At 44.8% G+C, this 26,365-nt stretch overlaps 1 long non-coding RNA gene and 1 pseudogene across 1 annotated transcript in view; one reads left to right on the plus strand and one right to left on the minus strand.

Annotated features, from left to right (window-relative positions):
- Positions 1-338: 338 nt before the first annotated feature.
- Positions 339-26,365, minus strand: part of LOC132420374 (uncharacterized) — a 43,452-nt gene continuing 17,425 nt past the window's right edge. The window contains exon 3 of the long non-coding RNA XR_009518364.1: positions 339-999. This is a non-coding gene — a long non-coding RNA (uncharacterized lncRNA). The remainder of the gene's footprint in view (positions 1,000-26,365) is intronic.
- LOC132421166 (ras-related protein Rap-1b-like) lies at positions 3,406-24,595 on the plus strand (annotated as a pseudogene).

The raw sequence follows: 26,365 nt of genomic DNA on the forward strand, positions 1-26,365 counted from the left end.
GTGACCTGTGCTTGCACACAGGCTTCTTGGTGGCGGCAGCAGCAGCCTTAGCGTCTCATGCCCATCTCTGGGATCTGTGCTGATAGCCACGGCTCACACCCATCTCTGGAGCTCTTTTTTTTTTTTTTTTTTTTGCCGTACGCGGGCCTTTCACTGTTGTGGCCTCTCCCATTGCGGAGCACAGGCTCCAGACGCGCAGGCTCAGCAGCCATGGCTCACGGGCCCAGCCGCTCCACGGCATGTGGGATCCTCCTGGACCAGGGCACGAACCCGTGTCCCCTGCATCGGCAGGCGGACTCTCAACCACTGCGCCACCAGGGAAGCCCTCTGGAGCTCCTTTAAGCAGCGCTCTTAATCCCCTCTCCTCGCGCACCAGGAAACAACAAGGCAAGAAAACGTCTCTTGTCTCTTTGGCAGCTCCAAACTTTTTCCCGGACTCCCTCCTGGCTAGCTGTGGCGCACTAGGCCCCTTCAGGCTGTGTTCACGCCGCCAACCCCAGTCCTCTCCCTGCATCCGACCGAAGCCCAAGCCTCAGCTCCCAGCCCACGCCCGTCCTGGTGGGTGAGCAGACAAGCCTCTCGGGCTGGTGAGTGCTGGTCGGCACCAATCCTCTGTGTGGGAATCTCCCCGCTTTGCCCTCCGCACCCCTGTTGCTGCGCTCTCCTCTGTGGCTCCGAAGCTTATCCCCTCTGCCACCCCCAGCCTCTGCTTGCGAAGGGGCTTCTAGTGTGTGGAAACCTTTCCTCCTTCACAGCTCCCTCCCACTGGTGCAGGTCCTGTCCCTATCCTTTTGTCTGTTTTTTCTTTTGCCCTACCCAGGTACATGGGGGTTTTCTTGCCTTTTGGGAGGTCTGAGGTCTTCTGCCAGCGTTCAGTAGGTGTTCTGTAGGAGTTGTTCCACGTGTAGATGTATTTCTGGTGTATCTGTGGGGAGGAAGGTGATCTCCGTGTCTTGCTCTTCCGCCATCTTCCGTGCCTTCTTTCGCCATCTTCCGTGCCTTCAAAAAGTTTTTTAAAAAAGAAAAAAAAACCAATATGGGAAATGAACATTACAGGCTAATGTTATTTGAATATTGATGTAAGTCAAATCAGTCAATAAGCAAAAATGTTATATCATTTTAATTTGGGTTTATCCTAGGACGAGTGGCTTTTCATTCAAAACACAATTGATGTAACATAACACATTAATTTAAAATGAAAGTTTGAAAACGTTAACATTTAAATCATGAAAAGTATCAAATAACTAAACATAAATCTAAAAAAAGATGTGCATGACCTCTGGTGAAAACTACTGAATTGTATTAAGAGACACTAAGAAGACCTAAACATAAAGATATTCCATGTTCAAATTTGGAAGAGAAAATACTTTTCAAATGTCAATTCTCCAAAAACTGATCTACAGATTCATTGCACCCAAGAGTTACTTAACAGAACTTAATTGGTGCTAAATAGATGTGGAAAAACCAATGGCGAACATTAGCCAAGTAGTCGTGAAGAATGAGAAGAAGATGGGAGGTCTTGCTTTAGCAAATTAAGTCATAGTAATGAAGACAGTGTGGTATTGATGGGGGCATAGAGACATAGACTACTGGATAAGAAGTAGAGATTCCACACACATTTGGACACTGATACATACATATATGAACACTTGATTTATGATGGAAGTTTCACGGCAGAAATTAGGGGAAAGACTATTTTCTTTTTTCTTCTCAATAAGTGGTGCAAGGACAATAAATGTCTCTATGGTGTCCTATAAGGACACATTTTTTCTACATGGAAAAAAACTTGACCCTGTTGTTGTTGTGTCCTCTCCTGCCTCTTGATGTTGTGGGCCCCCAAGGTGACAATGATTGAGCTGCACAGAGAGCAGAGTAGGGGTGTGGGGAGCATGGAGTCACGGGAGACACAGACCAGGAGCTGTGACAGGCAGGTGACACGAGGCAGGGCTGCAGCTGAGGGCAAACTGAGGCGACACATGGTCCTGGGGCTGAGTGACACTGTTCCCTGTGCTCTTCAATGACATGAGGGCAGAGCTCCTGGGAGCTTTCTCACCAATGTCGTGAAATTAACCTGAGTTTGCATTAGGAGCATATAGAGTTGGATCTTCTGAAATCCTCCTGTCCTAGGGCCTAACACAACCTAGGATCTCAGTAAATGATTTTCTGGCTGCAAGAGTGAATAGCCTCCAATTAGCTTTTGGCTAAGGTTTGGTGGGGATAGTGCAGGTGGGATTCAAGGCCACAAGGATGGGGGAATGGCACTGCCAAAGGCAGTGGGGCAGTCGAGGGCCTGGGAGGCAGGGGAGATTGGGCAGAAAATGGGCTGCTTGGGGACTGGGGCAGAGTCAAGGCACGCAGAGAGCTTTGGGTGCTGTCATCTAGCCACTTCTGAACAATCGCACCCTGAGCTCTGCTCCTGGGCAGGAGTGAGGGGTAGAGGGCACTGAGAAATTTCACTGGTTCTTAAGCTGGGTCCACTGACAACTCCCATACTGCAGACGGTTTGTCTGAGTTGCCCTTTCCTGGGATGGAGTGAGGGATTTTAATTCCTTGTGTTTTGTAGCTTCACATCCTCTGCCAAATGCACAACGCACTTTCCCAGTGGTAAGAGAGAGGCTAAGACCCACGAGAGCTTTTAGTGAACACCCTTCCTTCCTGCCATCCATCTTTGCTGAGTGTCTATGCAGCATCGAACTTGTTAGTCTGGGTTTGGGAAGGGAGCTGAGGTTCAGAAATTTGAGTTGGGCAGAAGGGTCAGAGTACAGGGGGTTAAGTGAGATGGGCTCAGGAATAGGGACTGTCACTCACCTATTCCAGCCCGGGGGAAAGAAGAAAGGCCATCAGCAGCAGGAGTGGCTGCAACATCCCCAAAGTTCTGCCCATGTCAGAGCTGCTGTCTTTCCAGACACAAAACACAGGAGAAGGAGGTAGGGGAGGCTCAGTGCCCACACAGACCTCCCACACTGGTGCTCCCCCGAGCAGGGTGTCAGCATGCAGTGTGGTCATCCACATTCTCTGCCATGGGTTAGGTGAGAATGGCACTGTCACCACACTTGTACTCCCATTGCCGAGTCACAAAGTAAGAAGAAAGAACAACAAAGTGAAGGCTGTGATGCAGCCAGTGTTACCGAGTCCAAGCTCATACTGCTCACTGCACAACAGGCCAATAAATATAGAGATGAGTTGTTGAGGGAAGGAATAGCAACTTTAGTTGAAAAGCCAGCAGACTGAGAAGATGGTGGACTCATGTCCCAAAGACCCATCTGGCCTGAGTTAGAATTCAGGTTTCTTTTATACTAAAATGGGAGGGAGTGAAGTCAAGCATTTCTTGGTTCCAGTCAGCCTCTGGAAGGGATGTGTTAATTTCTTCCGTTCTGCAATCTTTCACAGGTGGGCCTGGTCAGGATGTTTCCGGTGAGCTAAACAAAGGTATTTTAGCTTAATGCTCATTTCCTGAGAGGCAGCATCCCCAGACATAGGCCATTATGTATAATTAAAACTTCACAGGTAACATCCCTTTAGTGACTAACTTAATAGAATACAAGGGCTCTTCCCTATTACACCAGCAGAGGGGCTGGATCCCCAGAAGCCCCTCAGTGACTGAATCAAGAATATCTCCATTTCTCCATTTTTGGCTGTTTTTTCATTGTGATGAAATCATGAATAAATATTTTAAAGGCTAGGTCCAGGGATATGAAAGACACAGCTCTTGCCCTTGAGAAGCTGACAGTTGCTGGACTAGACCTAGAATCTGTGGTAAGAGAACAGGATGGTAAGAACTTTGGGGAGGGAGTCTGCTTGGTGCCATTGTGAGGTAGAGGCTGGACTTGCTTTAGGGGCGGATAGACCTGGACACACCCCAGTACCCCAAACGGCAACCTCATTTCCTATGTTGTCACCACTTCAGTGTTGTATTTTTAAAGTGCTTAGAATCGCCTCTTTAAATGTAAATATTCTGCAACAAAGAGTTTTTCTTATCCCACAATTTTGAATGAAAGTCCTGGGCTTGATGTTCACTGGACCAAAACAAACCATCCCTGGGTCCATCGGAAGTGAATGACCTGGTGGGATGTGTCAGAGCAGGCCAAATAGGGTCAGGTGGGTGGTACAAGGGGGCTGCCTGATGTGGATCACCAGAGCCTGGCTGTGGGCAGCAGGGAACACACTTGGAGAAGATGAGTGAGAGATCTGTTATATAAATCTCTGTGGGGATTCATCAAATATGTAAACATATTAAGGCTAGTGAGCCAGGTTTCTCACTGTCTGAGGATTAGATGGTATTGGTGGCATCAATGTTAATTCCCTAGGTTTGATCATTGGACTGTGGTTATGTAAGAGTGTCCTTGTTTGTAGGGATTACACTCTAAAGTATTTGGGAAGTTGATGGAGTACCATGTCAGTAACTTTAGTCTCAAATAGTTCAGGAAAACAAAAGTTTTTTGTATTATAATTGCAACTTTTCTTTATTCTTGAGATTGTTTCAAAATTAGAAGGAACTCCATAGCCTTCACATATATAAAGAACAACCAGTTTGAAGATACGAACTGTAAAGAAATATCTGTTGCAGTAGCAACAAAAAACATAAGATTCTTAAGAAAAACTTAATCAGAACTGTGAAAAACCTATTCAAGCAAAACGTTAAAGTACTCCTGAAAAATACAAAAACGGACCTGAGAAATAGCAGGATATTCTTAATTCTTGAATAGGGTGGATCTACACCAAAAAGGCACTGATTCTCCCAAAGTCAATATAAAATTTTAATGTGTCCAATAAAAATATTATTTTTTTCTCCTAGTGTTATACAAGTTCTAGATACTTTCTTAAATTTATGTGGAAAATAAGCATGAAAGAATAGCTAGTCAGATATTACAAACATCCTATAAAACTTCTTTTCTGAAAACAGTGTAATGTCCACTCCTGAGTAGACAGAGAGACCAATTAAACAGAATAGAAAATTCACAAGCATACCCAACTACATATGGAAATGCAGTTTATACTAAGGTGGCATTACAAATCACCACACATCAAAGATCAATAATAGATACACACAAAAAAAGAGACACACATCAAAGATCTACAATAGATAGACACACACAAAAAAAGAAAAGGATCCAAAGATAACACTAAAGACAGTCATCAAATCACAAGGGAAGGGAGTAAAAGAAGAAAGGAGCAAAAAAGAACCATGAAAAAAACCCAAAAACAATGAACAAAATGGCAGTAAGTACATACCTATCAATAACTACTTTAAACATAAATGGACTAAATGCTCCAATCAAAAGACACAGAGTGGCTGAATGGATAGAAAAACAAGATTCATCTATATGCTACCTACAAGAGACTCACTTCAAATCTAAAGATACGCACAGATTGAAAGTGAGGGGATAGAAAAAGTACTCCAAGCCAATGAAACAAAAAGAAAGCCAGGATAGCAATACTTATATCAGAGGTAATAGACTTTAAAATAAACACTACTTATAAAACAGACTTTAAAACAAAGAGATAAATAAGGACATTACTTAATGATCATGGGATCAATCCAAGAAGATATAACAATTGTAGATATATATGCACCCAACATAGGAGCACCTAAATACATAAAGCAAATATTAACAAACATAAAGGGAGAAATCGATAGTAGCACAATAGTAGGGGAGTTTAACACCCCACTTACATCAATGGACAAATCATCTAGACAGAAAATAAATAAGGAAACACTGGCCTTAAATAACACATTAAATCAGATGAACTTCATAGACAGATAGATAGATCGTTTCATCCAAAAGCAGCAGAATACACATTCTTTTCAAGTGCACATGGAAAATTCCCCAGGATATATCACATGCTAGGCCAAAAAACAAGTGTCAGTAAATTTAAGGAAATAGAAACCATTTCAAGCATCATTTCCAACCACAACACTATGAGACTAGATATCAACTACAAGGAAAAAAACTGCAAAAAATGCAAACACATGGAGGCTACACAATATGCTATAAACAACAAATGAGTCACTGAAGAAATCAAAGAGGAAATTTTAAAATGCCATGAGACACTGAAAATGAAAGGATAATGATCCAAAAACTATGGAATGCAGCAAAAGCATTTCTAAGAGGAAAGTTTATAGCAGTATTGTGTGGGCTACCCAGACAGGAAATAAACACTGGAAGGTCTGCAAGTCTACAAGGAGTGGTACTGGCAGAAGTATGGTGGTGGGCAGGGAAGGCAGAGTCATCCCAATACACATTCTTGAAACAAATTAGCAAGAACTTGAGTCCTTTGAGCAATTCCCTCCCTAGCCACCCTGGGACCTGTCTCTTCTTATGGGTCTTGAGGGAAGAAGGAGTGGTGGGAGAGGCATTTGATGAGTAGAGGCATTTCCTTGGTGGTCATTACAGAGATGTTTTATTTTATTTTTTTATTTCCATTACAGAGATCTTTAAACAAGGGAAGGATTGTTTCCTTGAAGGTAGGAGATGGAGGATACGTCTATGGACAAGAAGATTTGAAGGAATCAGCATGTTTAAGGTGCTTACCTGCTTCCATCTAAATGTGCCCACGAGCAGACAGACCAGCTCACCAGGACAGTGTTTTGAATACTTGTCAGAGAATGCCTGCCACAGGAGCCCAGAGCTTTTCTCTCTGGGGAGGTAGGTGTCTGATTAGAGGCTCAAGTCTTGTTCAGGGATGCCAGGAAATACTCACAAAGGCAGGGGTTAGAAAACATGGAAGACACCTTCACACCATAAACAACAATAAACTCAAAATGACTTAAAGACCTGGAACTTCCTTGGTGGCGCAGTGGCTATGACTCTGTGCTCCCAATGCAGGGAGCCCAGATTCGATCCCTGGTCAGGAAACTAGATCCCACATTCATGCCACAACTAAGAGTTTGCATGCCACTACTAAGGAGCCCACATGCTGCAACTAAGGAGCCAGTGAGCCACAACTAAGGAGCCTGCCTGCCACAACTAAGACCCAGCACAACCAAATAAATAAATTTAAAAAAAAAAACAATAAAGGGGTCAATCCAATAAGAGGATATAACATTTGTAAATATTTATTTAAAAAATGACTTAAAGACTTACATATATGACATGACACCATAAAACTCTTAGAGGAGAATATAGGCAAATCATTCTCTGACATGAATCGACCCAAAATGTTCTTAGGTCAGTCTCCCAAGGCAATAGAAATAAAAGCAAAAAAAAAAAAAAACAAAAAAAACAAATGGGACCTAATCAAACTTAAAAGCTTTTGTACAGCAAAGGAAACCATAACAAATGAAAAGACAAACCACAGGCTGGGAGGAAATATTTGCAAATGATGCAACCGAAAAGGGGCTTAATTTCCAAAACATACAAACAGCTCATACAACACAATAACAAAAAAAATAACACATTGAAAGATGGGCAGGGACTTCCCTGGTGGACCAATGGTTAAGACTCTGTGCTCCCAATGCAGGGGGCCCGGGTTCAATTCCTGGTCAGGGAACTAGATCTCGCATGCCACAACTAAGAGCCCGCATGACACAACTAAAAGATCCCACATGCCACATCTAAAGGCCCTGCATGCCCCAACTAAAGATCCTGCATGCTGCAACGAAGATCTCGCACATGGCAACAAATATCCCGGGTGCCACAACTAAGACCCAGCAGAGCCAAATACATAAATATTTTAAAAAAAGAAAATATGGGCTTCCGTGGTGGCACAGTGGTTAAGAATCTACCTGCCAATGCAGGGGACATGGGTTCAAGCCCTGGTCCGGGAATATCCCACATGCTGTGAAGCAACTAAGCCCGTGCACCACAACTACTGAGCCTGTGCTCTAGAGCCCACGTGCCACAACTACTGAAGCCCGCGTGCTGCAACTACTGAAGCCTGTGCACCTAGAGCCCATGCTCCGCAACAAGAGAAGCCACCACAGTGAGAAGCCTGAGCACCACAACGAAGAGTAGCCCCCGCTCACCACAACTAGAGAAAGCCTGCATACAGCAATGAAGACCCAATGCAGCCAAAAATAAATAAATAAATAAATTTATTTTAAAAAAAAAAGAAAAGAAAGATGGTTACAGGCAATGAAAAGGGGCTCAACATCACTAATTATTAGAGAAATGCAAATCAAAACTGCAGTGAGGTACCACCTCATACCAGTCAGAACGGCCATTATTAAGAAGTCTACAAATAGCAAATGCTGGAGAGGGTGTAGAGAAAAAGGAACCCCTCTGACACTGTTGGTGGGAATCTATATTGGTGCAGCCACTATGGAAAACAGTATGGAGGTTCCCCAAAAAACTAAAAATAGAGTTGCCATATAACCCTGAAACCCCATTCCTGGGCATATATCTGGAGAAAACCATAATTCAAAAGGATGCATGCACCCCAATGTTCACTGAAGGACTATTTACAATAGCCAAGATATGGAAACAACCAAAATGTCCATCAACAGATGAATGGATAAAGAAGATGTGGTACATATATACAAAGGAATACTACTCAGTCATAAAAAAAGAATGAAATAATTCCATTTGCAGCAACATGGATGGACCTAGAGATTATCTTACTAAGTGAGGTAAGTCAGACAGAGAAAGACAAATACCATATGATATCACTTATATGTGGAATCTAAAATATGACACAAACGAACTTATCTATGAAACAGAAACAGACTTACAAACATAGAGAACAGACTTGTGGTTGCCAAGGGGAAGGGTAGTGGGGGAGGGATGGACTGGAAGTTTGGGATTAGCAGATGCAAACTATTACGTATAGAATGGATGAACAACAAGGTCCTACTGTATAGCACAGGGAACTATATTCAGTATCCTGTGATAAACCATAATGGAAAAGAATATGAAAAAAAATGTGTATGTGTGTGTGTGTGTATATATATATATATATATATATATATATATATATATATATATATACACACATAGAGAGAGAGAGAGTGAAAGAATATATACATATATGTATATATATATAAAACTGAATCACTTTGCTATACAGTAGAAATTAATAAAACATTGTAAATCAACTATTTTTCAATAAAATAAATTTTAAATAAATAAAATACTTTTTAAAAAAAGAAGAAGAAAGAAAGAAAACATGGAAGGCCTCTTGCTGGCTTGGCTGTCAGGGAGCCTGGCTCAGTCCACGCTCTGTCCTAACTCTGTGGTGCCTCCCGTCAGTCACTACAGCCTCCTGGGACTTTGTCTCCCTCATCACTCAAAGGAGGATGAGGGTCTGCAACAAAGATTCTTAAACCTGTTTCAAGCCACAGAACCATTTCCTCAAAATAAATGTTATACTTACACTGAACATGTATGTGGCTGGACAACTTTTTTAAATGCTATTTTTGTTTTGTTTCTATATTTTCCTTTTCGTCTTTTTCAATCAAGGAGCCAGGTCCTTAGTATGTCTTAGGGTTTTTTTCAGCTCTAAATCAGAAGCTGTGTGACATCATCGCTCTTCCTTTGTAAAAGTGCCCCAAGTCACTAGGAGATTGTGCCACTGCATGATTTCTGCACAATAAGATGTGAAAAGGCGTGCTTTTGAGAGTTACATGATCCCAGAGGATGGACCCCGTGCCACAGAAGAACATGGTGCCGTGTGTTTGGCCAGGATGGCACCTGCACAGAGCTGGAACTCACACTCAGCTCCCAGGCAGTGCAGCGTAGCAGTGCAAGACCTTGGAGGGATGGCTGCTGGGAGTGTCTGGTGAGGTGAGCCCAGCACAGGGCGGTCCTTGCTCAGCAAAAAATCACACACTCTACATGTGGCCTCTCAGCCAAGACCTCTCTAAGGTTGAAAAGTCTAGGTCGTCTTGGACAAAGTGGAGGCAGCAGTAACCCTGACAGCTCAAATAGCAGAGACGTTTCTCCATTTGTCCAGACCACGTGGGCCTCCTTGATTCCAGTTTGATTCTGCACAGGCAGGAGCTTGTAGTCATGACAGGGATCGTGTTTCTGCCCCGTCCAGCTAGATGAGCATTTAGACTCAGATTCTAATTGCCTTCAAGCAAATACATCATATGGGTTTTCCTACCATCTGAATGTGTGCAATGACATTCCTACCTGCTACTTGTTTAGAGTAAAAGAAATAAGGCTGCCCTCGTTCCCTTGTTTTGAGGGAATTTTTAGTCCTGGTGGAGACTGGGGAAGTACTGACTAGCCTAACAATTTGCATTTAACAAACTGCAGGGTGGGAGTGGCCAGCCTTCTCTAGACTCCTTCTTGAACTGTGGGGAATCCTGGGAGTAACTTAGAATGAAATGAAACCCAGATAGGGATGTTGGTTGCTCCAATTTCATCACTTTCTCATCACGAGCCTCATCAAGGCCGTGGAAGTTTCTGACTTGGACAGAAGTATTCTTTTCTCTATCCTCTCAATCAGCTGTTTTGGAGAGCTGATAAAGAAGGTCACATTTCTTCCTAAAGGAAACATAAAACAGTCTCAAGATAAGGATGACACCACAGGCCTGTGACTCCCTCATCGACCCTTTGTTCAAAACTCACTGTCTGAGAAGAATGCTGGCTGCGTTAGGAAGATGGGTCCCTTAGCTCACTCTTGGACCTGATCTTTACTTAAGCTTCCCTCTGGGACACAGAATGGGCCCTTCTCCCATTGAGCTTCTTTGCTTCATTGCCTTATCTGGTTATCTCAGCACTGGCTGGACAGAATTCAGGAGAACCTGGTCCACAGAGGATCCCAGCCCCAGGCTCTGAGTAGAGTTCACAGAGGATAGGGTCTTGTGTGGTGAATAGACTACCAGCTATCTCATGGGGAACAAATGAAGAACTAACCAGGGTCAGGCGTGAGGGGACTTAACTTACAGTGGAATTTCCCTGGGTTGCAACAAAGCAGCTGTGCATGACAGCTGTCTTTAAAGCATTATATGAACTATCATATGGTATGTATTTTCTTTGTGCATGTGGTTTTATATGTAGGGCAGAAAAGGGAAGAGGTTGAATTCTATGTACTTTCTGTCCACATTGCCATCTGAGTAGTCATGGCCACTTGGCCACAGATGTTGGGATGCAAGCTGCTGGTGAAGAAGTTGGCTAGGTGAACTTAAACCCTCTTGCTGCTCTTAGGGGTTACATCTTGGAGAGTACTGGCCTGGCAGTTGGGAGAGCAAGGTTCCAATCATGACTCTGGGGAGAACTCTCAGAATCAATCAATCAACCCCATTATACTCCTTATTTCCACTAATATGTTCCATTGAAGAGAGTACTTGGTCATCTAAAGTCTTCCCATTGATTACAGATATCTACAGTAGGTAATAATTTAAGTAACAGATTTGCTGCTGTTTGCCATAAATGAGCATTTACAACTTATAACTAATATTTTTAACCACTTACAACAGGGTAAGTAGTACCTTTAAATTTAACAGATTAGAGAACTAATAGATAACCCGGGCCAATTTTCAAAAGCTAAGTTTAGGTTTCCCTGCGTCCTCTTCAAAACAAATATCTCTATTATTTAGAGTTCAATTAGGGAAGCAGAAGCACTATGAGTGATGTACAATAAGGGATTTATTATAAAAATTGTACCTTATAAAATTATGGGAACTGGTGAAGAAATCCTCTCTAGATCCTTCTTGATATGCTTGATCCTTCTTTTGATTTATTTTTACAGTCCAGGAAAGCCAGATGTTATATGGAAAGATCACGTGATTGGAGTCATGGCTATGAAATCTTGTCAAGTGACTCAAATTCTCTGAGCCTCAGTTTCCTCTTCTATACAATGGAAACAATAATATTTCTCAGGGTTGATGTTAGGGTGAATGGGACAAAGCTTCCACCTATAGTATACCATATTTCATTGATTCCAAGATGCACAATATTTCACATCTTAACCTCTTTACAACAGTAATGAATCTTGTAATCAATGGCATGTTATCGTCTAATTGAGAACAGTTTTTCCCTTTCTCAGTGTCAAATAAAATAATGAAAGCCCAGAGTAACAACTCAAATGATGCAGGTGCAGGTATCACTTTATTATGCAACTAAAAATGACCCTCAGTGCACAAGCGGAAACCCCAGCACCCCCTAGAGAACACACATTTTCCTTCATACATTGCATTCCTTTCCCCAGTCATTGGACTAACCCTTCAACTCCCATTTCTCATTATTCAGATTAGTGAAATGGAAAATATGAGTTTCAGAATCTGACATATTAAATGTTAGATCTTGCTGCTATGTGACATTCTGAGCTTCAGTTGTGTGTTCCATAATTCTGTATACTACTACTTACCCAAAAGGACTGTTAAAAAGATTAAATGAGATGATGTGTGTTAAGTCCTATCAGTGCCAAACATATTGTGGGTAGTCAACAAATTCTCCCTTTTTCCTTCCTTCTCTTACTGCCACATTCTATTCTTCTACTGAATATTTGGACTGAAGGAAGGATGGATCTTCTAGAACACAGTCACACTTGCTTGTTTACATATTGTGTATGACTGCTTTTGTGCTATGACAACAGAGTGGAATAGTTGCCAGAGAGACAGTATGGCTTGCAAAGCTAAAAATACTTACTATCTGGCTATTTACAGAAAAAAGTTTGCTCATCCTTATTTAGATTCTTACAGCATCTAAAAATCCCCACCTCCCCTCCATTTGTGTTACTTCTCTGGCTCAAGAGAGTTTCATTAGATGAGAAAGTGAATGCCTCATCCGAGGAGTCAGGACTCTTGGGCTCTGACTGAAGCTTCAGTACCAGCAGAGCAGAGAGGATAGTTGAGAGAATTTTTGATGAGGAAAACAGCCAGGCCAGAGTGAAAGGCAAAGATGTGATTATGTTGTTTCTGTGGTTTGCAGTCCTCCCTCGTTTTTTTTTTTTTTAACACTCTTGTTTTTCTTTAATTGAAGTGCAGTTTGTGGCAATCTCTGCTTACAGCAAAGTGACTCACTTACACACACAGAGACATTCTTCTTTATATTCTTTTCCATTATGGTGTATCACGGGATATTGAATATAGTTCCCTGTGCTATACAGTAGGACCTTGTTGTTTACCCTCCCCTTTTCTTTTAATTCTGGAGTTATAAAAGCAGGAGCGAGGGAGGGAGTGACAGAAGCAGCTTACAATGGGCAGCATCCCTGGGAAAATGCAGGTCCTACTCCTTCTACTGCTCTTTCTCTTGCCTCCTGAAGCTAGAGCTGGTGAGTCCAGGGTGGAACTTTTCTGTCCTCTGGGTACTCTTAACTTACTAAGCTGAATCAAAGAGGACCCTAAATTGACCCTGCAAGATCCTATTCCAAGCGTTCCAGGGGGGAACCTCTATCTGGAAGAGTCATACCCTTTCCCTGCAGATGAGGACAGTGTCCCAGGGACGGGAAGTCTTGGGTGGAGGAAGAACAGGAAAATGGCTTTGGAAGTTCCTCTCTACCTTTCCTCAAAATATCCATGATTCTGATTCATGGTCCTTCTCTGGCCTTGCTCTCATGTGGACGTCAGGATGGGGATGAAGAAATGTTTCACAACAGCTCAGAATCAAGACCAGCCACTGTGTTCTCAAAAGTGTGATGAGGACTGACAGGGTGCATTGGAGAAGGGGAAGCCAACAGAATGACACGTGGAGAGGCCTGAGCTACGTTAGAGGTAAGGGTGAGGATGCAGGAGATTGTCGCACATCATTCATCTCATTTTTCTCACCTAACGCTCTGTCTGACAGTTCGGTGAGCCTGTGTTTGAGGATTTGGATTCTCTGTTTCAGAGGAGATTATCAGTGGCATTGAGTCCAAGCCACACTCCCGCCCCTATAAGGCCCATCTGGAAATAATCCCTGACGAGGAATACGTTGCCACCTGTGGTGGGTTCCTCATAAGTCAAGAATTTGTACTGGGGACTTCCCTGGCGCCGCAGTTGTTAAGAATCCGCCTGCCAATGCAGGGGTCGTGGGTTCGAGCCCTGGTCTGGGAAGATCCCACATGCCGCGGAGCAACTAAGCCCATGCACCACAGCTACTGAGCCTGCGCTCTAGAGCCCGCAAGCCACAACTACTGAAGGCCACGCTCCTAGAGCCCGTGCTCCACAACAAGAGAAGCCACTGCAACAAGAAGCCTGCGCACCACAACCAAGAGTAGCCCCCGCTTGCCACAACTAGAGAAAGCCCATGCGCAGCAACGAAGACCCAATGCAGCCAAAAATTAATTAATTAATTAAAAAAAAAAAAGAATTTGTGCTGGGACTTCCCTGGTGGTGCAGTGCTTAAGAATCCGTCTGCCAATGCAGGAGACACGGATTCAATCCCTGGTCCAGGAAGATCCCACGTGCCGCAGAGCAACTAAGCCTGTGCGCCATAACTACTGAGCCTGCACTTTAGAACCTGCAAGTCACAACTACCGAGCCCAAGTGCCGCAACTACTGAAGCCCATGCTCCTAGAGCCTGTGCTCCACAACAAGAGAAGCTACCACAATGAGAAGCCCACGCACCACAACGAAGAGTAGCCCCCTCTCGCTGCAACTAGAGAAAACACACATGCAGCAGCAAAGACCCAATGCAGCCAAATAAATAAAATAAAATCTTAAAAAAAAAAAAATTTGTGCTGACAGGTGCTCACTGTTAAGGAAGGTAAGAAAACTTTGAATAGCTCTCTTCTCGTGTGAGGAGCTGTAAGAACCAGAGTTATACACACCAAGGCAGGGATTCTTGTGCCTGCTCATCTCAGGATGATCAGCAATGCACACTGGGAGGAGCCAGGCCAGTTTCATTTGTCATGTCCATTTCCAGAGGCCAGGGCATCATTCAGGGCAGCCCGGGTCAAGGCAGGCCAACCCTGCCTCCTTATCCTGGTGCTGGCAGAGCTCTCGCAGTCCATGTAGCTGCCTGGGCCTGGGCCTTCCTGAAACGGCTATGATCTCTGGGGGGAGCTTCTGCCCTGAGCAAGATCTGCGTTCCTCAGGTGGCCCTGCACTGGGGCACAAGTGGGCCTGGGGTCTCTTTGCTCACAATGGTCCCTCCTCCAGAGACCAGCACCTTTTCCTGCCTCTCTCCTCCCTCCCTGCAGGCATGTTAGGGTCACTCTTGGAGCTCATGACACGAAATAGAAAGAATCCACATGGCAGTAGCTGGAGGTCGAAGAACAGCTTTTTCAGCAACCTCAGTGACATGTTACTGAAGGTGCCATCGTTCTTTCACTTCTCAGCCCCTCCTTTACCCATTCTCCTGAGCTGTGCATTTCTCATTCTATGCCAACCCATTTCCTTGGGGCCCCCTTCACTCCATGTCATCACCACCCCACTGGGGAGAAGCTCTAGGCCCTACCTGGGGACCTTCTACCACACCACTCCCTCCACTCTCCCTGGGACTGGCAATCCACCTGCTCTTCCTCCCTCACGGCTACGAACAAGAGCCGAGCTGACCCACACCACAGGGACAATCCCCCTGCCTACCCATCTACCTTCATTCCACCCAGGAGGATGCGCCAGGCAGCTGGCTAGGGGAAGACAAGGGTGACAGAGCCAGTGTCACATACTCTGAGGGAGGTGAAGCTCAGACTCCTGGATGACAAGACCTGCAACCACTTTCTTTTGCCCAGTCATAACCTCCAAATCTGTGCAGGCAATCCCAGGAAGAGAAGACCAGCATACAAGGTAACCACATACCTACACCTCCGTCTCCCAACTCAGTACTTGGGAGACAGCGTCCTCCTGGGCGGCGATGGGGTCAGGAAGTCCCGAGTACAGTGAACATGTCTGAGTTCATGGGTTTCTAGGACTGTGGAACTGGACTCCTCCTTCCGGGTGCCATCCTTCTATAGCCATGTCCTGCTTCTAACCCTCCCGTCTATCCTGCCGTACAGGGCTCCAGGAGAGAAGTGAAGAAGACGGAAGGGACAGGACTAGAGTTGTGGTTCTATGCCAGAGAGAGAATGAAGACAGGAAACCCCTGTCTAAGGACTCCGTGAGGAGCCAGGATCCCTAGCCAGATTCTGGGGTATCTTGACTGGGGTGCTGAGAGAACCAGGATGACGTGACAGAAAGGAGAGAAGAATGCCTGCTGCTCAGGATCTGCTTTCTCTAACCCACAGGGCAATTCTGGGGGCCCCCTTCTGTGTGCTGGAGTGGCCCAGGTACTGAGTCTTATGGAAGTACGGACACAAAGCCTCCTGGTGTCTTCACTCGAATCTCCCCATATGTGTCCTGGATTAACGAAGTCCTAAATGGCAGTTAGCCACAGAAGCCTGGCCAGTCTGCAGGAGAACCCCAAAGCCAGAGCCCTCCCTGGTAGTCCCTGCATTCCACAGGAGCCTGGCCCCGCCTGTGCCCAGGAAGGCTCTCCAAGAACAACAAAGCCCCTGCTGGTTGTATCCCCAGCAAACTTCAATCAGGATGCAGCCTGCAGTGTGTCTGTGGGACTCTCCTCTCTCCCCCCAGAGCTGCTCTGCTCTGCAAGGAGGAGTCCAGCTCCGCCTTTCTAGCTTGAATGAACACTAGCACTGGGCTCCCTTCTTGCTAAGTAATAATCTTTCCTACCAATTCCCTTGTCCATTGTGTGGTGTTAAGAATTATTAAAGAAAACATTTTCACCTGCACAACAGGATTTACCATCCAGAGTAATACTAGCACTGACTTACCTTCTTCCTCCACCACCACCTCTTCCTCCTTCTCCTGTTCCTCCCTCCTTCTCCTCCTCTCCCTTCTCTTCCCACAAACCTTGTGCCTCAGCCAGTACAATTCAGGGCATAGATGTGCCGTAGCAAACTCTCCATAACTATTTCTGGAGACGGTCCCAGGCTTGGGCTGTTGATACCTTGCATTCATCCCTCTCAATAATGTGTCTGGGGCTTCCCTGGTGGTGCAGTGGTTGAGAGTCTGCCTGCCAATGCAGGGGACACGGGTTCGAGCCCTGGTCTGGGAGGATCCCACATGCCGCGGAGCAACTGGGCCCGTGAGCCACAACTACTGAGCCTGCGCATCTGGAGCCTGTGCTCCGCAACAAGAGAGGCCGCGATAGTGAGAGGCCCACTCACCGCGATGAAGAGTGGCTCCCGCTTGCCGCAACTAGAGAAAGCCCTCGCACAGAAACGACGACCCAACACAGCCAAAAATAAATAAATAAATAATACTTTATAAAAATGCAAATCTGAGTATGTTCATTACCAACAGGTAACCCTAGAGCACCTTCCTGTTGCTCTCAGGATTTAAATAATTAATGGATTGATTGATTAATTTAAAAAATAATAATAATGTGTCTGCAGCCAGAGAAGCATCTGTCAAGTGAAAAAGGAAAATTTCCCAAGTACAAGAGCTCAGGACAGCGGGGAGGGATGAGCCCTGGAAGTCTTCAGGACAGGTTTGTCAACTGCAACAGTCACCACGAAGTAGGGCCATGCCAGTCCAGAAGAAAGTTCCCCTAGAATGTCAGAGTGAGTCTGGCCCCTGAACTACATCAGAGTCACCCAATTCAACTGTCATCTTCCTTTGGAAATGACACGGTGTCTCCAGTCTTCCAAAAGAGAAATCTGAGTTAGGTCAAGTTCTCCAAAATTTCCTCCTGCAAGTGAACTGCAATGCTCTGAATGCCGGACCCGCCAGCATCTGAGATGGAAGAGTGCACTCGCAGCCATACATACCCGAATACAGGCAAACGGGGCATAAACTCCAGCTAACTCTCAGAAGCCTGCCATCAAAGGGCCCTCATACAGGTTTCACCATGGTCCCGAAGAGGCCTAAGAAGATAGGCCTGGCCTGTGCAAGAAGGAGCTGCTACTCCTGGCCCAGACCAGGGACCCATAGCTCCATCTTCCCCACTGCCTGTCAGCCCACAGATCTGGGCTTCCAGCTCTGCCACTGATCAATGTAGACGTAAGATAAAGAAATCGTGATAAACATAAACATCTGATTATAAACACTAACCCTATGTAGAAAACAGATATATGTACATAAATTTTTTTAAAAAAGAAAAATCTTGGCAGGATCTCAGAAATGAAAGAACTTATGCTGGAATGACAATAAACAATTTTTACGCCCTAACTCTTGTTTTATATTTATGTAATTAAATAAGAGTTTTTAAATGTGAAATACAAGGAGCAGAAGCCCTATGGGTAATGTTTGCTTGGGAAACCAGCACACATACTGAGCTGTAGCTCGGGCCCCACCCACTGTTGACCCCCAGATCCTGAGGACAGCACATCCACAGGGCAGCCCTTCTTTCCAGGAAGCTGGACAACTGGAGACATGGGGAGAACAGTCAGCCCACCCTGCCAGCCTGGCCCCCAAGAAGTGGTAGGGCTGGTGGAGACTGCAAGGAGCTGGACTGAACCCACAGGATGAACTGGACCCCCAGGGGCTGACAAGCACTGACTCTAGCTTGGCCAACACTGCAGACCAAACAAGCATCACATGGACCCCTGACACGGAAATAGCAGTTGCTGGCCCAGCCTCCCAAAAAAAGATAAGCACATCAGCATCACTGCAATGTTTATTCTGTGATGCAGAGGGTAGGGTCCAAGGAGTGGGCCCGCCTAACCAACACTGAGAGCAATAAGAGAGTCTCAGCACCACAGGGTCAGAAGGAGAAACGGTCTAGATAAGAGGGCTTTGCTCAAACTCATGGGAAGAGGGCCTCTGTACAGCTGATGCCAGCACATAGGGAAGTGCTACAGAGCCAGTTCCTCCTGGGGTCACAGTTGTCGGGGCCGAGGTCATAAAGCCCAACAGGAAAATATCTGCTCTTCCCACCCCACCCCAATGTTCATTCCTTCCCCAGGAACCTGGTGATTGTGTCTCCCACACCCACAGCTCCTCTGACAACTTTTACCCTCACATAGTCATACCCTGTGTAGTAGCTTGGCATGTGGGTATAATGACGGAATAGTATGGTTGTACTGCATCCTTTAGAAACTATATAATGAAGTCCTAACCCCCAGTACCACACAATGTGACCTTATATGGAAATAGAGTCATTGCAAATGTAATTACTTAAGATGAGGTCATACTGGAGTAGGATGGGCCCTTAATCCATATAGCTGTCCTTATAAGAAGAGGAGAGGGGGGACTTCCCTGGTGGTCCAGTGGTTAAGAATCCACCTTCCAGGGCTTCCCTGGTGGCGCAGTGGTTGAGAGTCCGCCTGCCGATGCAGGGGACACGGGTTCGTGCCCCAGTCTGGGAGGATCCTGCATGCCGCAGAGCGGCTGGGCCCGTGAGCCATGGCCGCTGGGCCTGCGCGTCCAGAGCCTGTGCTCCACAATGGGAGAGGCCACAGCAGTGAGAGGCCCACGTACTGCAAAAAAAAAAAGAATCCGCCTTCCAATGCAGGGGACATGGATTTGATCCCTGGTCAGGGAACTAAGATCCCACATGCCGTGGGGCAACTAAGCCCGCATGTCGCAACTATTGAGCCCCTGTGCTATGGAGCCCACACGCCGCAACTAGAGAAGCCCATGTACCGCAGTGAAGATCCCACGCGCCACAACAAAGACCTGATGCAGCCAAATTAGTTAATTAATTTTTTTTTAAAAAAAGAAGAGGAAAGAGGGAATTCTCTGGCTGTCCAGTGGTTAGAACTCAGCACTTACACTGCCAAGGGCCCGGGTTCAATCCCTGGTCAGGGAACTAAGACCCCACAAGCCGCATGGCACAGCCAAAAAAAAAGAGAAGAGGAGAGAGACACACGAGGAGAAGGCCATGTGAAGACAGAGGCAGAGATTGAGTGATGCATCTATGAGCCAAGGAACACCAAGGATTGACAGGTGTAAACAAAATATACGGGAGAGGTGTGGGACAGATTCTTCCTCATAGCCCTCAGAGGAACCAATTCTGCCAGCACCTTGATCTCAGACTAGCCGCCAGAACTGTGAGAGGATAAATTTCTGTTGTTTTAAATCACCTCGTTTGTGGTACTTTGTTATAGTGACTTTTGGAGTCTTATACGAGAGTCAAGGCAGAGTTTTGGGAATTTAAGGTTTTCTCCAAAAATTGCTATTTATTTTAATAAGTGATTTATATTGAGTAGGCTTTAAATTCATAAAAAGCTTTGCCATTCAAACATCATCAAGGAAAGGATCTATGATGAGTGGGGTGAAGAGGTCATTAAAACCACATTTATAGGGTGTAACTCCAGCTTGCTTGAGAAAAAAAATTTTTTTTACTGTAATTAGAATAACAGGCCCAGGACTTTACTCTTGCCTTGTCCTCATAATCCACTGCTCCCTGCTCCTGAGCCCACCCCATGGGCTGCTCCATCTCTAAGACCTTTCCCTGTAAGAAACTGCCACCCTGCTGGAAACTTGCCTCAGAGTGAGTCAGGAAAGACCCCTGGGTGTGATTTACAAATCACAAAGCTGACAAATTACTTGTATCCAGAATATATTAAGTACTGACAAACCCAACTCCATTAAAATATGGACAAAAGACATAGACACTTCACCAAAGAGGATTTACAGGTGGAAAATAAGCACATGAAAAGATGTCAACTTCATTAGTCATTAGGAAATTGCAAATTAAAAACACAATGAACTACCACTACACATCTATTAGAATGGCTAAAAATAAAAGTACCAAAAGTACCAAGGGCTTGCATGGATGCAGACCAACTAGAACTCTCATACATTGCTGGGGGAAATGCAAAATACAGTCACTTTAGAAAATAGTTTAGCAGTTTCTTACAAAATTAAATATACACTTATTATACGACCTAGAATCCTACCCCTAGATGTTTACCTTCTAGAAATGAAAACTTAAGTTCATGCTAAAATCTGTACACAAATGTTAATAGCAGCTCTATTCATAATTATAAAAATCTGGAAACAAACCAAATGTCTTTCAACAGGTGAATGAATAAACAACCTGTGATGCATGCATACAATGCAATACTACTCGGCAATAAACAGAAGCAAACTATTGCTCATGCAACAACTTGGATGAACCTTAAAGGCATTATGTTGAGCTTAAGAAGCCAGCCTCAGTAAGTCACACATTGTATGATTCCATTTATATGGCATTCCCAAAAAGGCAAAACTATAGTGATGGATAACAGATCCTGCCTATGCTTTCTGGACTATTCATTTGAACATTCAAGGCATGCAGCAATAAAGAGTGCAAAGATTTTGGACTTCCCTGATGGCGCAGTGGTTAAGAATCCACCTGCCAACGCAGGGGACACAGGTTCTATCCCTGGTCCAGGAAGACCCCACATGCCATGGAGCAACTAAGCCCGTGTGCCACAACTACTGAGTCTGCGCTCTAGAGCCCACGAGCCACAACTGCTGAGCCCATGCACCACAACTACTGAGCCTGCGAGCCGCAACTACTGAGTCCGCATGCCGCAACTACAGAAGCCCACGTGCTGCAACTACTGAAGCCCGCGCGCCTAGAGCCTGTGCTCCGCAACGAGAAGCCACCGCAATGAGAAGCCCGTGCACTGCAACCAAGAGTAGCCCCCACTCGCCGCAACTAGAGAAAGCCCACGTGCAGCAACAAAGACCCAACACAGCACCCCCCCCAAAAAAAAAGAGTGCAAAGATTTTGAACTTTAAAATTAGATGAGCCTGGGGCTTCCCTGGTGGCGCAGTGGTTGAGAGTCCGCCTGCCGATGCAGGGGACGCGGGTTCGTGCCCCGGTCCGGGAAGATCCCACATGCCATGGAGTGGCTGGGCCCGTGAGCCATGGCCGCTGAGCCTGCGCGTCCGGCGCCTGTGCTCCGCAGCGGGAGAGGCCACAACAGTGAGAGGCCCGCGTACCGCAAAAAAAAAAAAAAAAATTAGATGAGCCTGTGTTTGAATCCATGCTCTTCCATTTTCTGACTTTGTGCCTCTTTAAGCCCAGTTTCCTCATCTGAGGAACAGTGGCGACAGTGAACTATGGTAAGAAATTTTTTATTTTTAAATCATCATGACTTCTTTTGGTATACAGTGCTATGAATTTTAACACACATATAGATTCATGTAACCGCCACCAATATTGAAATACTCAACAGTCTCATCACCTCCCCAAACTCCCTCACGCTATTCTTTTATAGTCACATCTCCCTACACTCAACCCTTGTGTAAAAGAACTTCAGGTTGAGGATGGAGAAAGGAAGTAATGGAAGGAAGGAGAGAGAGGGAGAGTAAAAGAGAGAGGAAGAAAGAAAGGAAGAGGGGGAAAGAGAGAGATTCAGAGAGAGATTTTCCTAGCGGTAATTCAGAGTAATATACAATTGAGATACAAGGTTATGTATACATCTCTCCCTGACCACCCACCACACTTCCTCCAGATGCCAACCCATTCATTTTCTCTTCTCTCTGAACAACCTGGCTTTGGTCCCCAGGAAAAGAAGCATTAACGCTGTCCGTGGTCCTGATTTCCTCCCTCTACCCTTCCCCAAATGTGGTTTGGGGAAGCTCTACTGAAAAGAGTTCTACTGAAAAAAATCCCTAAATGACACGTGGAGGGTTGGTCCAACCCTCTGACTGTGGAAAATGTACACTATCTGTCTCATTCGTCTCACATAACTTGCCCCTTCACACTTTCCCAACTGCCTTACCAAAATCGTATCTGCAGCTGGACAGCATTTGCCATTCTAGAAACAAAAGAATATCCTTGCAACCAAGAATGTAGGATGTGGAGAAATGACTAGACAAAGGAGACATCCTTATAAGGCCTCAACAGAGTACAACAATCCCAGTAGAAGGAGAATAACAGGCCATTCTAGGACCACCTAGAAGACAAGTCTCTCCCAATCCAGGAACTATTCCCTGATAGTATGACCCGTGTAAAGCAGGGGTGTAGACTGTGACGAGCAGCACTGAACCTGAAAGTGCTGATTCTACCACTGGCAACAACCATAGATTTTAAAAAATCATGTGGATTCCTGGACTGGAAGTAACAGTTGTTGCCTCACCAGTCTCCCCTACAGCCCATGCAAAAAAGATCAGATCATCATAGCTACAGTGTTAATTTTGAGATGCAGAAGGTGATGGCCCATGAAGTGGGCCTGTCTGACTGACAGTGCGAACATTGAGTGGTAGCATCACAGAGTCTATAGGAGAAACTGTCCAGGTAAAAGATCTTTGCTCAAACTCATGAGAAGGGGCACCCTCCGACTTTCCCTCCTCAAATAAGAGCCTATTGCAGGAATGGTGAATGGAAAAGAGAAATATCCGAAAGAAACTCCAAAAAAGCATGATTTGGGGGTTTCTTGCTGAAGAGGCTGGGACAGAAGTAAGGACACACAACCATGACATATCTTCCTCCCGATCCAAAACTTGGGATCATCTCAGAGGACCTCTCTATTCATCCTTCTCCTGGATACTCTGTCTACTTTAAAAAAACAAATGTGCAGAGTGCAGGAATTCTAAAAGGAACTACCGTGTTAGGAGTTAAAGCACGAATATAGTAAAACAGGCGCACCCGCGCGCCCCGAGGCTGAACGCTTGATGTCAAGGCGACACCGCCAAACCTCGCCCAGAGTCAGGCGTGTAAGCCAGCCGGAGCAGCGCCAGCGGGTAGCGGCGAGCTGGAGGGAGCACGAGGCGACGCTGGCTGCGGGGACCCGGTGACAGCGCGAGAGGTACTAGAATTTACAAGTTTGCACCATGTGTGAGTATAAAGCTAGTCGTTCTTGGCTCGGGAGGAGTTGGAAAATCTGCTCTGACTGTACAATTTGTTCAAGGAATTTTTGTTGAAGAATATGATCCTACGATAGAAGATTCTTATAGAAAGCAAGTTGAAGTAGATGCACAACAGTGTATGCTTGAAATCTTGGATACTGCAGGAACGGAACAATTTATAGCAATGAGGGATTGAAAAACGGACAAGGCTTTGCATTAGTTTATTCCGTCACAGCACAGTCCACATTTAATGATTTACAAGATCCGAGAGAACAGATTCTTTGAGTTAAAGACACTGATGATGTTCCAATGATTCTGGTTGGTAATAAGTGTGATTTGGAAGATGAAAGAGTTGTAGGAAAGGAACAAGGTCAAAATTTAGCAAGACAATGAAACAACTGTGCATTCTTAGAATCCTCTGCAGAATCAAAAATAAATGTTAATGAGATCTTTTATGACCTAGTGCGGCGAATTAGCAGAAAAACTCCAGTGCCTGGGAAGGCCCGCAAAAAGTCCTCATGTGAGCTGCTTTAATATATTAAATGCATTGTAGCTCTGAGCCAGGTCTGAAGAACTGCTGCTCAATTCAACAGTGCCAGCATTCCAACTTTGTTAAACCTACCAACACCTTAAATGGACTTTCCGTGGTGGCACCCTTTAAGAGGCGGATGAAAGCTACTACATCAATTTGCACAGTCTAATCACTCTCCAGTTTCACAAGAGAGATTTTTACTTATATAATAGTCCTAGAGTATGCAGCTGATAAAACCAGAGGCTACAATCCAGTATTACTGCTAAGAGACATTTTTCATCCACCATTGTTGTACATGTATGAAAATGGTGTACTGTATACTTTAACACACTGCATACTTTGTATTGGAGAGTACAATAATGTAAATCCTAAAAGTACCACTATTTTAGCATAATAAAAGAAAGTCCAAAGGGGGGTAAAAAAAAAGAATATCGTAAAACGAATCAGCTTTATCCTTGCAAATTACTTTACAGATGTTGAACGTAAGCTGTTAAATTTAGACTTTAAATTTAGGAAAACATACTCATTTGGAAACATCAACTACAGAAGCATATAGAGCTTATTGTAAGGGAAAGCACAGAGTGAGCTCCAGTCCACTTAGGAAAATGCGGCCCATGTGCTGTTCCGGCTCCACTGTACTGCTGTCTCAATCTAACGCAAGGTGGCACAAGTCCCTGCCAATTTTCCTTTATGCGTTGTATTTCTTAAAAGACACTTCAACATATATGAAACTTTATAGGTGTTAAATCCCTACATGGCAAACTAGGGGTAAAACCACTTTTAAGACATGTGCTCAATTGAAAAAGACAAGCCATTACTCAAAGAACAAGGTTAAGAAACAACCTGGCAGCCTGAAGTTCAATGAATAGAAACAAGATGCTGTGCAAAACATACCACAACTGAAGTCTGTAAATCTGACTAATCGTAAGGTGTTTAGGGGAATTCAAATGAAGTATAATATTTATTCCTTACACAAATAAATATATAGCCTCATTGAGGACATATGCATCATATATGCATCAAACGGTTATATGGCAGCACAAGGTATGACACCATTAAAAGAACAAACCAGCATTTATTAAGGACCAACCATGTGGCATTTTATACTTAGCACCACATTTAATTCTAAAACAAAACAAAACAAAACAAAAAACCTGCTTCATATCATTCTTCGTATTTTACAGATGCAGTAACTAAGGCTGAGAACCTAAGGAACTCTCCTAAGATCAATAGATTGTTAAGTGGCAGAAGCAAGATTCAAGCTCACCCCGTCTAACTGCAAAGCCAGCCTCATGACTTAAATGTCAAAGTGAATAACAGCACAGATAATAAATGTTTCAGAAATTCAGAGAAGGGATGATCCCTCTGCATTTAGTAGCTGAAGAATCACTGCCATAATTAAAATGCCATTGCTTTTACATCAAGTCCACTCTTTCCTTTCCACTAAGTGTGAATCTTAAACAAGACTCCATCCAACCTCTACTTGAATATCTCCATCAATGGGGAAATTACCTCCCCTGACCACACATTCATGTTGTAACAGTTCATTATTAGTATAGTCTCCCTCCTATAGAGTCCGTATCTGCTTCCTAAGATGTTGCAGAATTGGATTTGGAGGCTACCTAGCCAGAAACAATGTCCCAACTCCACCACAGGACTGTTGGCTTGACCCAGGCATTGTAGGAAACACCAGACAACTGAACCATAACCAATTCTTCCCCCCAAGCCAGACTTTCTACCACTCACCCTCACTCCAAAAGTTAATCCCAGGGCTTCCCTGGTGGCGCAGTGGTTGAGAGTCTGCCTGCCAATGCAGGGGACGCGGGTTTGAGCCCTGGTCTGGGAAGATCCCACATGCCGCAGAGCGGCTAGCCCCGTGAGCCACAATTGCTGAGCCTGCGCGTCTGGAGCCTGTGCTCCGCAACAGGGGAGGCCACGGCAGTGAGAGGCCCACACACCGCGATGAGTGGCCCCCACTTGCCACAACTAGAGAAAGCCCTTGCACAGAAACGAAGACCCAACACAGCCATAAATAAATAAATAAGTTAATCCCACACGATGTCTCCTCCCTCATGTTACCCCCTCCTAAATCAAATTTTATACCCATTCATCTGATTGGCAGAGTCTCGGTCACATGATTGGGCCCTAGATGCAAAAGAATCTGAGGAAGGAGGTTGTGGATTCTACCTTAGGAAGGCAAGAATCATAACTGGGAATTCCTCTAATACAGGAAAGGTGCTCAAAAGACACTAAGGATCCACCACGTACATGGTAAATGTCCACTACAATCCATCACT

This window comes from Delphinus delphis, chromosome 2 (genome assembly GCF_949987515.2).
Source record: "Delphinus delphis chromosome 2, mDelDel1.2, whole genome shotgun sequence".
Lineage (NCBI taxonomy): Eukaryota > Metazoa > Chordata > Mammalia > Artiodactyla > Delphinidae > Delphinus > Delphinus delphis.